Source organism: Pteropus medius, unplaced genomic scaffold (assembly GCF_902729225.1).
Source record: "Pteropus medius unplaced genomic scaffold, Ma_sr-lr_union100, whole genome shotgun sequence".
Classification (NCBI taxonomy): Eukaryota; Metazoa; Chordata; class Mammalia; order Chiroptera; family Pteropodidae; genus Pteropus; species Pteropus medius.
Genome location: NW_024354875.1, coordinates 20034826 through 20050594, shown reverse-complemented (window position 1 = coordinate 20050594; position 15769 = coordinate 20034826). Strand labels below are relative to the sequence as shown.

Genomic DNA, 15769 nt, shown 5'->3' with positions numbered 1-15769 from the left:
GGATTCACAGAATAATTCTACCAAACATTTTAAAATAAGTAATTCTTCATAAGCTCTTTCAAAAAATAGAAAAGAGAACACTCTTCATCTCTTTCTATGAAGTCAATATTGATACCAAAATCAGACAAATTCTTCACAAGAACTAATGACCAATGTTTCTTATGAATGTGGATACAAAACTCCTCAACAAAATACTAGCAACCAAATTAGCAACATATAAGAAAATACACCATGACCAAATGCGATTTATTTCAGGAATGCAAGTTTGGCTTACCATCTAAAAATCAATTAATATAATAATATACCATATAAATATAACCAAAAGCATGTGTTCATCTTAATAAATGCAGAGGAAGCATTTGACAAAATCCAATACTCTTTCATGAAAAAACAAAATCATTTAACAAACTAGGAAGAGAAGGGAAATTTCTTATCCTGATAAAGTATACCAACCGAGTGGAACAAGATAATTGCAAACAGTACCTCTGATAAGGGGCTAATAGTCAAAATATGTAAATAACTATTTAACTGAACAACAACAACAAAAAACAATGCAATTGAAAAATGGGCAGAAGACACTTTTCCCAAGAAGAGATACAAATGACTCTCTCTCTCTCTCTCTCTCTCTATATATATATATATATATATATGGTAATATATATATACCAGAGGGGAAGATAGGTGGTGGCAGGTAAAAGTGGGTAAAGGGGGTCATATGTATGGTAATGAAAAGAGACTAAACTTTGAGTGTTGAGCAGACAATGAAATATTCAGATGATGTGTTATAGTATTGTACACTTGAAACATATAATCTTATCAACCTATGTCACCACAATAAATTTCAAATTAAAAAGCAAAGAAATGTAAAAAATAGCATTCAAAAGTTAATGCCATTTTGTCCATACCTAAGCTATTTCTGGAAATAATAAATAAAATGTTTTGCATGGTCAAAAAAAAAAAAAAAGGGAATAAGTACAAAAATCCACAGCCAGCATATACAGTGAAAGAATTGGTGCTTTCTTCCTGAGATAATAGGAGAAGAATTTTCATTCTCATTGCTTGTATTCAACATTGTATTAGAGATTCTAGTCAGAATAATTAGGAAAAATAAAAATAAAAATTATACAGGTCAAAAATAAGAAAAACCTACTGTATTCACAGATGGCATGATCTTGTTTAAAGATAATCCTAAAGAATTCACTAAAAGTCTGTTAGTTTTTCAATGAGTTCATCAAATTTGCAGGATACAAGATGAATATATGTAAAATCAATTGTATTTTTGTATACTTGCAATGAATAATCTGAAAGTGGAATCAAGAAAACATTTCATTTGCAATAGTGTCAAAAAGAATAAAATATATAAGGATACATTTAACAAAAGAAGTGCAAGTTTCATCATATGAAAACTGCAATGCATTGTAGTAAAAGTATTTAAATAAATGGAAAAACATCCCATGTTTATGAATTGGAATACGTTAAAATGGAAATACTCTCCAAATTAATCTACAGATTCACCGCAATCCTTAGAGAATTTCAGCTAGCTTCTTTTTAGAAAGTGGCAAGCCTATCCTAAGGTCATATGGAATTGAAAGGAACTCAGAATCGGTAAGAAAATATTGAAAAAGAAGCACAGATGCTCATTTCTCAGTTTCAAAATATCACCATACAGCAACATAAAAATCAAGATATTGTGATATTAGAATAAGGATGGTCATATAGATCAATGGAATAGACTTGAGAGTCCAGAAATAAATTAATGTATTATGGTCAACTGATTTTTGTCAAGGCGACCAAGACATTTAATGGGGGAAGAATTATGTTTTCAACAAATGGTATGGGAAATTGGATCTCCACATGCAAAAGAATGAAGTTGTACCCTTATTACACCATATACAAAAAGTAAATAAAAAATTTTCAATCCTAGATACTACAGCCAAATCTATAATTGTCAGAATAAATATAAGAGTAGCTCTGCATGATTTTAGATTTGGCAATGGATTCTTATTTATTTCAACAAAATATGAATAGCTTTTGGCTTTGTTCTTTTCAGGATTACTTTGGCTATTTAAAGTCTTTCATGTTTTCATACAAATTTTAGGATTGTATTATCTATTTCTGTGAAAAAAGTCATTGGCATTTTGATAGAAATTTCATTGAATCTATAGATAGATTTGGATAGCATAGACATTTTAACAATATTAATTCTTCCTATAGAATGGAAGAAAATATTTACTAATTATATGATGGCTGAGGAGTTAATATTCATAATACATAAAAAAAATTCATGCAACTCTATAACAACCTCCCCAAAAGAATCCAATTAAAAATGGGCAGAGCAACAGAATGGACACTTTTTCAGAGAAGGCATACAAAGGACCAACAGGTACTTGAAAAGGTTCTCAACATTTACTAATCATCAGGGAAATACAAACCAAAATCATGATGAGATATCACCTTGCATCTATTAGAATGACTATCATCAAGAAGATAAGATATAACAAATGCTGGTGAGGATGTAAAGAAATGGGAACCCTTATGCACTATTGGTGGGAATGTAAATTTGGTCAGCCAGTGTGGAAAACAGTATGGAGGTTTCTCAAAAAATTACAAATTCTACTTCTGGGTATATATTCAAAAGCAATAAAAATGGGATATTGAAGAAAAATCACACTACCATGTTTATTGCAGCATTATATACAAAAGCCAACATATAGAAACAACCTAAGTGTCTGTCAATGGAGAAATGGATAAAGAAAATGTGAGATACATATGCATACTCACACACATACCATGTATGTATGTGAATATATATATATGTATATATATCTGTGTATTTGTGTATATATATTTTCTAGCCATGAGAAAGAAAGACAACATGGATGAATCTTTGGGACATTATGTGAGACAAGCCCCAGACAAATACCATATGATAGTGCTTGAGTGTGGAATCTAAAAAAGCTAAACTTATAGAAGCTTAGAGTAAAGTGGTGGTTAACAGGGGCTGGAGAGGTGGAGGGATTGAGGAGGTGTTACAGGGTACAAACTTACAACTTGAAGATGATAAGTTCTGGATATCTAATGCACAGTATAGTGATTATAGTCCACAGTATTGTATTATATACTTCAAAGTTGCTAAGACGAGATCTTAAATGTTCTCACCACAAAAAAGAAATAATGATTATGTGACATGATAGAGGTGTTAGTTAACAGTAGGATAATCTTATTGCAGTACATAACTGTATCAAATCAACATGTTGTACATATTATTATATTCAGTTTTCTCAATAAAAATAAATATTAAAAATAAAACATTGTACAATATAAAAGTTCTAATTACAAATAAAAATTTCAACCTAATTTTAAAAAGGAAATATTCATAAATTTTGTCTTTATATTCTTAAAAAAAGTAACTCATAAGCATGTCAAAATGCCCAGAAGCTATTATCTCTTACTTGGCCAATTACAATATCCTTATAAATACTCTTCCTGCTTCAGTTTTCATTCTTATACTTTATAGTATATTCTCTGTTGTTCAGACAGAATGATCCTTTAAAATTAAGTCAGATACACTGCTGAAAATATTCACATCACAGCCTATAAGTTTCTACCTGGTTTGATACCTGCCACCTCTCTGATCTCATACGCTCCCGTTCACCCTTCACTCATCTACTTCGCCTTTGGCCTCTTTGCCATTCTTTGTGCATGCTTAGCAGGGGCCTGCCCCACTTGCTGTTTCCATGATTCGAAAGGCTTTCCCTATGTGGTTCCCTCTACTCCCTTCTCGGGTCTAATTAAATGTCACCCTCTCAGAAAGGCCTTTCTGCTTCATGTAAATAGGCAGCCCCACTCCCCTAAAACTTTTTGACTCTTTCTTCTGCTTATCTTTTGCACAACATAGGAATCACCTCACATTTACACATTTTTTTTTTGTCTGTTTCCTTCCACTATATTTCTATCCCTGACTCTTAGAAGGGAGGCTGGCACAGCAGAGGTGCTTAATAAAGATGAAGAAAAATAATTTTTGACTATATAAAAATTTTAAAAATATTTTATAGAAAACAACATAAGCAAAGTTAAAAAACCAGCATTAAACAGTATTTTTTTTAACCTATATGATAGAAAAGATAATTTAATACACAATGACCTCCTACATATCCCTTAGGAAATGACCAAAAACACATACATAATAGTCAGTTAAGAGAAAAAGAAGCAATAATGGTCAAAAATATATGATAAGATCTGTAAACTCACTAGTAATGAGAGAAATGGAAGTAGAAACACTATTTCTAACCAGCAAAATTAGGAAACATTAAAAAATATGACCGTCTGCAGGGTTGGTAAGAGCTGAGGAGAACAGGTACCCTCATGTAGTCTTGATGTCAGGACATTTTGGTAAACTAGATTGGAAGGCTATTTGGAAATATTTATTAACATGTTAAGGTACTTCTGTTGCACATATAGAAATCTTTATGAGTGAAAAACTCACATGAGTACACAGCATTTACATGACATTAGTCTATTTGGTTCCTTGAAATAGTGGAGACATGAAACAAACCTGTGTCCTAATGACAAATCCATTCCCTGGATCAGCACACTACCTATTTATTCAGGTCTCTGTTCAAATCTCCCCTCCTGCCTTTGTGATCGCACTACTTAATCTATTCTCAAGATTGTATTTTGTTTCCCAATGTGTGAAGATCATTCAAATATTTATTAAGAAAAATCTCTAAATACTGTTGTGAAAGCATAGTAACAATACCTTGTCAAGAGAAGAAAAGCATAGACACCTGCAAGAATATAAACCAATTTCTATGAACAATGATTCCTTCAGAGGAGAAGAATGGAAGACTTAGTCCTTTTGCTCTAGTTTTTAACAAAGAGCATGTTTATTTGACACTTTAGCCAAGAACAACAAAATGTCATTATCTTAAAAATAGATGGTAAAATTTGTAATTATTGATATTCTTTAATAATTTCAATAGAAGTTGGTGTTTGGGATTATAATTCTATTACATTAACTTTTCTCTCTAGAGAATGAATAAGGAAAACATGGCATATTAAAACAGCGAGAGGATTTGTGAGCATGCACAAAGATGCATGCATGTGAACTGTTGTTTCTCACTCTATTCCCACTTGAGAGATATGGGGCATTTTTGGTCCAAACATAGAGTTGTCATATACATAAGGGAAAGGAGCACCCTAACTTTTCCATTTTTTATTCCTAAAACCAGCCCTCTCAACCATCATCACAAAAGCAATATTTTTAATAGAAAACACAAAAGTTGGCAAGTGTTCAATATTCTAAAAAGGCTTTATTAATTTAGGAAACTAGTATTAGAATCCATGTTTTCTTTATGTTGTTATTCCCTACTTACTGGATGAAATTCTTTTTGTGCCAATACATATTGTATTTCTAGGACAATTTTAAAATTTGAAGGATTTAATGTGAAATTTTCATCATCTTTTATAGATATTCATAACATAGTCTTTGCACTTTTTCCTAAAACTAAACAGAACTTTTGAAATGCCCTTTTGGTGAAGAGCTGTATTTGAAATCTATAACAGATGAAGTGACAAAAAGTAGATAAAAACTCTACCACATGTATTTCTATTACTATGACCGCTACTAACACTAATAATAACCACTATTATTACTAGCATTTATTGAGTGCTCAGTTTATGCCAGAAATTATTCCAGGTGGCTTATGCATACATAGACTTGCTATATGTATAAAGTATTTAGACATGTGCTTGGTGTGCAATAAATGCTCTCAAGTATTAACTACTATTATTATATCTGATAAGGTAGGACCTATTAGAATTGTGCATTGGGAAAAACTTGAGATACTGAGAATTTAAAGTCCATTCTCTTAACATTAATTTGATACTTTTTTTCAGTAAAAGATATCTAACATGTTATAGTATATCATGTAAATGATCCCTTTCATCTGATTCTTAAATGAGGTGGGGGGAGTAAGAAAGCAGAAAAATCAGTTCATTTACTGTATCATACCAGAAAATTCCAAAGCAATTGAAACTAGCCACTCTAAACGTTATAAAAAAATGATTTTCACCCAAACTTGAAAAGCACTTGTGTGTGGTATAAGAAAGTAGGCTTTAAGAATAACAGAACTACGTTGCAAAACAATTTGAGTTTGAAAAGGAAAGGACTGAAGATTTTTTAGGATGGTAGATTGTAATTACCTAATTGGAATATTAATTCTGTTCGTCTTCCTACGAAGAGTATTTCATTTTTTGTTTTATTCCTTGGTGGTACATACAATTTCTGAAAATTAGATGTGCCTGTAAAAAAATCCAGTTCCCAGCACTAAGGAGCAAATGCACATTTCCTATTAATTGTTATCATTGAAACTGAGTATCATGGAAATAGAAACAGCAAATGGTAACATTAATAACTAAAAACAAAAACCAAAACAAAAAAAGAAAAAACAATTTCACTACATTGTGCAATAGTACAAAACAGGTAAAATATATTTCAGGGTTTAGATTTTCCGAACTGAACTGAAACTACTAAATGAAAAGAAATTTTGGAATGAGTTTGTTGTGCTTGTCAGTTCCATTTCATCTTATTTTGTGAAATATACAGAGGTGGTACAAGGCTCATATATTTACTGGACACTGTTCCACTGAAAATGCTGAGGTCCACATACCTACCGCCCACCTGAACTACAACAGCATTATTCACAATGGACAGCTTCTCCTTTGGGCATGTTTCTACAGTGATAACAGAATCCTTGGTATAGAACTCAATGTGCCTGTTGCAGTCAAATGTCAAAGAGGGGAAAAAAAGAGTCCACTTTAGCATTTTAGAATGAGATGCTAAAACATTTTTTAAAAAAATTCTCTGGTAGAATCAAAGACTAGAAAAGACAGCACCATGCTTTCAATCAGGTCTGTTTATATTATACTATTGGAGAGTAGGGGTATGCCCAATTATAAAACCTATACATAAAGAGATTCCATAGCTCTCATGAATTCCAGCAGCAAAATGTACAATAGACAGATTACTTACTTACTGTATTTATTGATACTCCACAATTTTACAAACTCTAGAGAGAATATTTTACTTTATCATTTCTATTGGGATGCTGCCGTTTTGAAGGAACTAAGGCTGTCTCTGATGTTTTATTTAGTTGTTCAACCTCCCAAACAAACAAGCACTCTTATTAGAGAATTCTCTTTTGAATTTGCCATGCTTTAAGATTCCATTCTGTAATTCATTAGTCAAAACTTTTCTAAGCATTAGAGGATTTAGTTCTTTGTAAGCCTCAGGATTGTGTATTTAACTATTTAAACTCCATCTCTTCTTTTTAATGAGTGCATGAGTCTCATAGATGTGAAGCTTCTCAAGGGATTGCATCTATTATTTATCCTGTAGAGAAGCCAGCACAATTGTCTGATGACCCTACTTTTTATTTTATTTTAAATCATATTTAAGTTTATCCTTTATGGGTATCCCAAGGTCCTATTTCTAAAATTCCATTTTTTTGATAACCCTCTAAACTTCCTGATGTCTTGTAATTTAAGAAGTATGTTTTCTTCATATCACCCAATAGCCAAAAATGTGAGTGAAAGATTGGTACAGTAGCACACCTCTCTTCTGAAAGATACCAGTCCATTCTTCTATGTTCATGTTGGTTATGATTGTCCAACTGATTATGTAGCTAATATTTTGGCAATCAGCCTCTATTGTTTCCACCCTAACCAGTTGTTCCAAGATTAGCCAGAATAGACTAAATGTATGCTATGATGATGAAAAACCCTAAAGTCTCAGTGTCTGCCTACAAACTATGGCTAATTCAAAGCTTAAAACAATACATTTATTATCTCAAGCTTTAATGAATCAAAAGTATAGGCAAAGTTTACGAGTCTTTTGCTCAGGATCTCACAAAGCTGCAAAAAAATATGTTGACCAGACTACATTCCTTTGTAGAGGTTAGTAGACTTCCAAGTGCATATGGTTGTTAGAAGAATTCATTTTCCAAATTCATATTCTGAGTATCAAATTTGCTAAAGTGCATAGAACTCATTCATATATCACAAAAAGTAGTTTTTCTCTATCTTTCCTATTGTCCAAAATAGTTTAATCTATGTTGTTTATTGTTTTTGTTTTACACATATTTAGTGACATTTAACTATAGTTTTTGTGACATTTTTTAAAAGATTTACAGTTAAACTCCTCTAATCCATACCCTTGCATCACAATCTTATTTTCTATGGGACTTGAGTTGTATCTATTTTGTTTAACTATGATAAAAACTCATTTCACCTTGCCACTATCACCACAATGAACCATTTAAGGTCACTTTGATGTCGATTTAAATATTCGATCAGCTATATCCCACACCAGAGAGATTATAACGCTGAGGGCCCAACTTTTCGGATAGGTTTTGGCTAGGGGATATCCTCAGAACTTAGAGGCCTCCCAGTTTCTTGATACAATGAGCTTTCCTTAGGCAGGCAGTTCACTTCATTGTAGCTTTCACTTTAAAGGCCAGAAAGAGAGTCTCTCCCCTGCAATTTGTTAAGCAGAGTCTTTATGATGTAACATAGTAATATCTCACCACCTTTGCCATATTATGTTGGTAAGAAGCAACAAGTTCTGCCTGCTGAAAAGAGAAGGGCTTATACAAGGGTATGACTCATGAAGAGTCACTTTAGGTCATGCCTGTCATCGTGGTTTAATAAAACCAAGAGTTTATATCGTATCCATGCAAAGTCTGCTGCAGTTTTCAGTAACTACGCAGGGCAGCTTTCCTTCACGTGGAGTCTCAGACATCTAGGCTACCTCAGTTAGTGACACTATCATCTCAATTCGAGATACCTTCTTTAAAACTTTTGATTACACATGCACACGCACGCACGCACACACACACACACACACACACACACACAAAGTGGTTGTTGTACTGTAGTGATTTAATTATGAGCTCTCAAAATTTATATGTTAACCCTAAATGTGACTATAGGAAAAAGGCTTTTAAAGAGGTAATTGATTTTAAATAAAGTCATAAAAGTGGAGCCCTAATCCAGAGATACCAGGGATACACATGATAGAGAAAAGACTGTGGGAGAGCACAATGAGAAAGCGGCCATTAGCAAGCCAAGGAGAGAGGCCATGGGAGGCACAAAATTTGCTGACACCTTAATCTTGGACTTCCAGTCTCCAGAACCATGAAAAATAAATTTCTATTGTTTTAGCTACCTAGTCTTTGATATTTTGTTATGGCAGCCCTAGCAAACAAATACAACATAAAAGAAAAATAAATGTTATTAGCCTAATATTTACAGCTTTATAGCTCTTTATCACCTATTTGCTTATTGATTTTAGTAGACAACCTGTAAGTTACATATTTGTTTTTTTAATTCTCATTCTACAGATCAGAAGGAGGCTCTCAAGAGCAATGTAACTAACGCAGTTACCTATTCCCAGCTAACTCGTGGACCAAACTCAGCACAATGTTTACTTTGTATTCTGGGGTAATCCAAATTTTCAATAATGAGTTATCTCAAGCAAAAGTGATTAATTGAGAAGCCTATAAACATTTGCTTTTGGCTACAAAGGGATGTATGGACTAAGATTGCTGCCCCATACAAACTTCAATTTAATTGGAAATTACCAAGGAATATTTATTTTAGCAGTTGCAGCTTGGGGTTTAATTATGTTTTAAATTTTTTATGGTTTTAGAAAACAATATCTGAAGGAAATAATTATAACAACAATATCTCTGGTACTATTATTAGGGTGCACATGTCACTGGTCAGGTCTCTATGAGAGGAATAGCCAGGAATTTCAAACAGTTTGGGCAACTTTTGTTAAAACTGTAAATATGACTGGGGGAGTAAATTCTTCTTTTGCAAAAGAGATGATTGTTTAAATAATAAGGAAATGTCCCCCACCCCCGTTAAAGGTTGGTCTTGTTAAGTGCACTCTTCCACAATGTGGGCAATCACTAGTTTCCATGGTACATTTAACATAATTAATATATGCATTTGTATTTGCAAGAGTCTTTCCTCTTTTTCCTTTGTTCCTGAAACAAACTCTACTCATCTTCATACCTGTTTTCTTTGCTGGCTACTAGCATCTGTCCTTAAAATATGCTTTAGTTCATTGAATTTTCAGAACGTCAAATTTGCTGAAATACATAGAACTCAGTCATACATCACAAAAAGTAGTTTTTCTCTATTTTTCTTATTGTCCAAAATAGTTTATTTTGCTTAGTGTTTCTGTTTTAATACATGTATTTAGTGTCATTTAGCTATAGTTTTTGTGAGATTTTTAAATTGCCTAAGTTTAATACTTAAGTTTAAGTCTTCTAATCCTTACCCTTGCATCATAATCTTATTTTCTATGGGACTTGAGTTGTGTCTGTTTTTTTTTTTAATTATGATAAAAGCTCATTTCTATTTCCTGCCACTGTCACCACAATGAACCATTCCATGCCACATCAGAACATCATCTGAGGCCCCAGTCTAGTCTCATGTAGGAATGCCCATTCTAGCTCTTGCTTCAATAAGTTGATGACATTCTAAAAATTCAGATAAAGCTCAGGGTCTCCCCATCAAGCTCCAGAATAGTGGTCAGCTCCTATTTTCCAGTTAAGTCTATTAGGGTTTATGTGCTGGAGGTTTTGCTTTAGGTTAACAGACTGCTGTAGTGTTAATAAAAGCATATGCAAAACTGCACACACCGTCTTTTTTTTAAAAGTAAGTGCCTATTAAAAATAACTATATGATAATTAATGAGGAAGGAAGGTAATACAGTGTATATGGTTTGTCAATATTGTAGTTAGGTCATTCATCTGTGGAGCAGTGGTATTCACCTACTTTCTCCTTTGTTTCAGAGACATAGAGTTAATATTTCACTTATTTTAGACACTCTCACAAGCATTATTTTAAACGGGCAAACAAGGACCACTTCCAAGATAAAGAAAGTTGCCATTTTTGATGATGAATCCATAATGAAGGGAATCCTCATTCCAAATGGACTTCTGTAAGGCATCATTCTCCTGAAGCTACGTATGTGGGACCAGTTAATGAATGTTCAATTAAGTTGTAACATACTTAGAGACGTGGGCGATGTTTATGTGACACTAGCTTACTTTAAAACACTCCCTATTGACCTTTGCAAAAATAATACCATAGCAATTTGAGATGAATATTTACAGTAGGTAGAAATAGTTCTGAAGTGCTAATTCCCAAACCACTGTTTGTAAAATGTCCTGCTTCTTTGATCTATGTTTTCATAGGCTTCTTCAGGCAGAGACGAGTAAGATTGCCAAGTTCAACAAGACAATTTCTTATTTGAGAACAGATGGCACCTGCAGCTCTTAAATGGCAGGAATCAAGTAGACCAGGTTACTTAAAAAAATATCATTTAATTTGTCACATGATAGAATCTGCATCAGAACTACTAGGTAGCTACATTTGAAGAAGCTTAAAAATACATAAATTCAAAGATAATATATCATTTAAGTAGAAAATCTGTAAATAGTAATACTTAATACTTTTACGTTAAAAATACTATTTTAAAAATGAGTTCTGTTTGTTGATGAATAGCGTCTTTGCAGTGGATATCTCTCTATTCAGGACTTATGTATGTGTAAGTTGTGGGAGAAATATTTTAAACCAAAGCTGTAAAATCATCATAGTTAGAGAGCTAACATGAGGATTTTTACTTCATTTACATTCATTACATATTATGAGTTTAATTACCTTCCTCAAATAATACCAGTATGAGGGAAAGATGCTGAAGAAGGCGTACTTCTATGATGATTTTATTGATTGTGACTGATGGATGGCATCAACATTTCATAGTGAAGAATCATGGTTTTGTTACATCAGGAAAATTAAATTGGGAGAGTTATTTTCTTTCCCAGTGATAGTGGCAGTTAGAATATTTCACCTGTAATGAGATGTGTGCGTTATGTGCCATCGTGAACCACGGCTCAGCCATTAAATATATGTAAATGAAGAGAAACACAAGAGAGCTCGGGCATAATAACGTGCAGAACAGAGAAATGGATCCTGGAAAGTGATTAATTTATTTGATGATGCCTCAAGTGAGGAATTTTAGGTCACAAATGAAGTGACAGAATGACAAATTACCATTTTAAAGAATTTACTGGGCATCATTACTGAACAATTGTCAGGTAGTTTATGGTGGCTGAGAAGATGGTATAAATATAGATCTTTTCCTTATCTGAGATGAATTATTAATCACCTTTTTAAAAATCTTTGTGAGTGATGGTTGGCCGTCTGATTGGAAATAATGTGTTCTACAATTTTAACTAAATTCTAATATGATATGTAACAGGAATCTTTACAATTAAAGTCTCAGTGGAGAGTGGTAGGAGGTTTACAGTCAATTGCAGTTTTAATGTGATAGAAGAGGATGAATCCACTAGCATGTTTCAATAGATTTCTTTAGGTATATTATCCCTGCTGTGATGTTATTCAAATGTTTACAGTTTATTTTCATTTGAAAAATGACATTCAGATACTTAAATTGTTTTCCTTGGTTTATTAGTTAATGAAAATGGAATTCTAGTAATTACTATAGTTTTGCAGCCTGCCACATTATTTAAAGTGAAGTGACTGCCTTTGTCAGTGACATTATAAATGTCGTCTTCCTGTGTTTTGTTCAATTTTTGTTTGCTTTATCTATGTCATGTCCCTTCTCTGTCTATGTCACAGTGTCTAATACCAGTAACAACTGGAGTGTGAAAGACAAAGTCAGAATTTGAAATAAAGACGTTTTCTCAAGTTTCTTTGTATGTTTTTATGATTAACGCATGTACTGACCTGCTTTGTACATAGTATTAACAACTCTCCCCCCAAAATAAAAACAAAACTCTAATATGAAGTGCACTAAAAAAATCTAAACACAAATGTCTGTTTATGTTAGAAAATTTAAACCAGAATTTATATATCTATTCAAATATGATCAGCCTCTTAGACCAAATGTATTTGCTATTGGAGAAGGTTTTTGTGTTTGTATGTGTGTATTTTAATAAGGATTAAAGACAGGGGTTGTTTTTTAAACAATATATGCTAGTTATTTAACAGAGTAGAAATGTCTAGAGAATTATTTTTGACAAGCTTGCTCCTCAGCAAGCAAATAGCAGTTGCTACTTTGCATTTTAGATGGGAAGTCCCTAAATGACTAATCTTTTACCTGGAAGAAAGCTTTAGATTTTGCTCCTTTTTCTCTATTATGTGCACTTTCTCATTTCAATCTTGATTCATTCTGAGGATACATGAAAAATTTAAATAAGTATTTCCCATGTTACCCATGACATCTTACATTACTGAACTGACAAGAAATTTAAATTTTGAATATACTGCTGCTTTTTAATTCATTTTGTTTTTACTTTTTTCCCCTTCAACCTAGATGGTAGAATTTTACTTAATCTTCTGTCATTAAAAATAGAAAACAAATAGATTTTTTTTTTTTTTTTTTAATTTCAGGGTCCAGTCTATGTCACGCTGCGTTTAGAGAATACCTTGGCTGTGCTTCTTCTGCACAGTGCTTTCCTTTTCTACAAAGGATACTGAGGTTTCTCTTGGTGTGAATAATGGCACATTTCAAGTAAGTCCATCCCAATATTTCTCCATTAGAGAAGACCCTCATCTCTACTTTCCTTTTGTTCTTGCTTGCCACAGAAAATATAAACATGCAAATAAATAAATGTGGGCATGCCTTTCTAGAGAAAACTCAAATCCTGTATAAAGTACTATAGAGAGATTGAACTTGTTTAACCTAGCACAGTTCAGAGTAGTCAAGAGTATTATCAGAGAAAGAATGACTGCTTTATGTGAACTGAGCTCTTCTGCCACACTTTAAATACTTTTCGTCTTCTGCCAGCTTACATCAGCTCCTCAGAGGGAACTGCAAAAATGAAATGAAGATGTCTTTGACTCCAAAGCACTGAGAGAGCAAAAGAAAAGATTTTTACGTAGGATGGTGAAGAATAGATTTTAAATGAACATACAGACGTGGGAAAGGAGGTGCATTATGCACTTACAAAACTATGATTTTGGGCCCTTCACATGATTCAAGACTATGAGAGAGGAAGAATGGGAACATTTGATTAATTGAAATTTCAATGAATGGTCACTATGCCAAGTGTATAGAGAAAAATGTATGTTAGCAATGCCCTTAACAATCTTACAAATGATGAGCAGTTGGGCCACGAAAAATGTCCAGACATTTCTTGCAATTCTACAACTTGAAATTCCTGAGTAGTTTTATTATACCAAAATGACTTAATTATGTTCATTTTTATTTATTTATTTATTTATTTCATTCTACCAGTGTCAGTTTATTGTAGGAAGAGTGTTTTTCTGACTCCCTTTTCTTCTCCAAATCCTTGTGGTGGCATTTCTCCTATAAAAAAAAAAAAAAAAAAAAAAAAAAAAAAAAAAAGAAAATATGACTACATAGCCCCAGAAGCCTTCTTTCTACTGCTTATTTTTACAATATATTCTTATAAAAATTTTCAAATGCATAGCAAGTGACATCCATGTTGCCATAACCTATATTATACCATTCATATTTTACTATACTCATTTTATCATATATCTATCCGTCATCAATTCGTCTTGTAATTTTTAATGTTTTTTCAAATGAATTGTAGACACTATTACATTTCTCTTAAAAGCTTCAACATTTGGTTACTATTAATCAAAGTTTAATATTTATTTATTTTCTCATGGTAAATTTTAAATATAACAGAATGTGTACTTGTTGAGTTTTGATAAATGAAGATATTGATACAACCCAAACCCCTATCAAGAGATAGGAACACAACTATCACCCCAGACAATTTCTTCATTCCCTTTCCAATCAATATTCTACCTCCACTCCCAACAGAGGAAACTGCTCTTTTGATTTTTTCCCAATAAAAATTAGTTTTGTTTCTGTTAGAATTTCATATAAAACAGAATCATATAGTATGCACTACTTTGTGTCTGGCTTATATAACTCTTTCAAACGGTTTTTGAGATTTACCCATGTTGTCACATATATCAGTAAGTTTTTTTTAATGGCTTAATAATACTACATTTTTCTGAGTACACAGAAGTTTATCTGTTCTCCTATAAATGGACAGTTGGGTTATTTTGAATTTGAGGTATTATGAATAAAGCGGAGATAGATATTCTTTTCATAGACTTGTTATTTCTTTCGAATACATACCTATGAGTAGTATTGCTGGCTCATAAAGTATACGGTTATTACAAAAAAATGACAGACTTTTAAACAAAATTATTGTACCATTTTATATTCTCACCAACAATAAACAAAAATTCTGGTTGATCTACCTTCTTGACAACATCTAATATTGTCAGTGTTTTTATTTTAGGCTGCTTTGCACTTTCACTTTTCTAGTTTTCCCCTCGTCTTGTTTATGTCATCGAACACTCTCTTCAGGATTTTTTTTTTAATCAGCCTTCAAACATGTTCTGGTATTTTCCTCCTTTAAAAACAAAACAAAACAAAACAAAACAAAGCAAAAAACAAAACAAAACAAAACAAAACAAAACATTTTTGACCAAATGCTCCCCTCCAGCTACCTAATTATTTCTCTACTCTCTTTAAAAACTAAGCTTTTCTTCTTTATTAACTAATTTGCCTTCATTTTATCACTTTAATCTACCTGACTTCTAGATGCTGGGTTCCTAGACCCTTGGCCCTGGGCGCTCTTATGTTCTAATTGTTCTGTTAGGAGAATAGTGTTAATTCCTA

General features: G+C 32.6%; 1 long non-coding RNA gene across 2 annotated transcripts in view; it reads left to right on the top strand.

Annotated features, from left to right (window-relative positions):
* LOC120596940 (uncharacterized) overlaps positions 1-15445 on the top strand; it is an 81908-nt gene extending 66463 nt beyond the window's left edge. The window contains exons 4-6 of one of the 2 annotated variants that reach the window (XR_005651270.1): positions 10897-11014; positions 13492-13612; positions 13889-15445. This is a non-coding gene — a long non-coding RNA (uncharacterized LOC120596940). The remainder of the gene's footprint in view (positions 1-10896; positions 11015-13491; positions 13613-13888) is intronic. The other variant, XR_005651271.1, reaches the window with a different exon arrangement.
* The last annotated feature ends 324 nt before the right edge of the window (positions 15446-15769 follow it).